The sequence below is a fragment of the Colobus angolensis genome, unplaced genomic scaffold, assembly GCF_000951035.1.
Source record: "Colobus angolensis palliatus isolate OR3802 unplaced genomic scaffold, Cang.pa_1.0 Scaffold608, whole genome shotgun sequence".
NCBI classification, from domain to species: domain Eukaryota; kingdom Metazoa; phylum Chordata; class Mammalia; order Primates; family Cercopithecidae; genus Colobus; species Colobus angolensis.
Window position 1 is genome coordinate 26,612 of NW_012119688.1, and position 1,211 is coordinate 27,822.

A 1,211-nucleotide genomic window follows, 5' to 3' on the forward strand; every position below is an offset into this window, starting at 1 on the left:
ATATATGCACCTAACCCTGGAGCTCCCAAATTTATAAAACAATCACTACTAGACCTAAGAAATGAAATAGATGACAATACAATAATAATGAGGGACTTCAATACTCTACTGACAGCACTAGACGAGTCATCAAGACAGAAAGTCAACAACAGCAACAACAATGGACTTAAACTATACCCTAGAACAAATGGACTTAGAAAATATTTACATTCTATCCGAGAACTGCAGAATATACATTTTATTCATCAGCACATGAAACATTTTCCAAGATAGGCATATGATAGGCCACAAGTCTCAATAAATTTAAGACAATCAAAATTATATCAACTACTCTGTCAGACTGCAGTGGAATAAAAGTGAAAATCAACTTCAAATGAATGATCAAAACCATGCAAATACATGGAAATTAAATAAATTTTAGGAATTAAATAAATACATGGAAATTAAATTAAAAAATTAAAGATCAACCTGTTTCTGAAGGAGCGTTGGATGAAATCAAGATGGAAATTTAAATATTCTTTGAATTGAATGCACCCGCCATGTCCATGGAGAGAGGCTGAGGTGGCCGAGCTCTGGCTTGAGGTACTGGAGCGCCTGGATGGCGAAGATGTCGTCTTCCTTAGTCCGGGCAACTGTCTGGGTTGTGAGCAAGAGGAAGCTTCAGCCTACCTGGACTGCCCTCACCCTGACACCTTCAGCAGTAAACAAGATAAAACTACTTCTTAAAGATAAGCCTGAGCATGTAGGTGTAAAAGTTGGTGTACGAGCCAGGGGCTGTAATGGCCTTTCATTATGCTCTAGAACCTAGGAAGACAAAAGGAGATTCCGATGAAGAAGTTATTCAAGATGGAGTCAGAGTATTCATTGAAAAGAAAGCACAGCTAAACTTTTAGAACAGAAATGGACTATATTGAAGAAAAATTATCCAATGAGTCTGTGTTCAATAACCTAAACATCAAAGGAACTTGTGGCAGTGGAGAAAGCTTTACTATTTGAAATCTCAGGACTCTTCTGGCTGTAGGTTCCAGGAAAGCTCAGAAGCCTTGGGGCTCACTGCAGAAATCATGTGACTGTCACATGCTTAATGTGTAGCTGCCTTGTAGGAAAATAAAGTGATGCATTTTGAAAATGAAGCCAGTGTGTTAGATTCCAGAAGAAATGATATTTGTATTCTCTGTATGGGACAGAAAATGAGAAGCCATCACTCTCTT

At 38.1% G+C, this 1,211-nt stretch overlaps 1 pseudogene; it reads left to right on the forward strand.

Annotated features, from left to right (window-relative positions):
- The first annotated feature begins 532 nt into the window (after positions 1-532).
- Positions 533-996, forward strand: LOC105527068 (annotated as a pseudogene).
- The last annotated feature ends 215 nt before the right edge of the window (positions 997-1,211 follow it).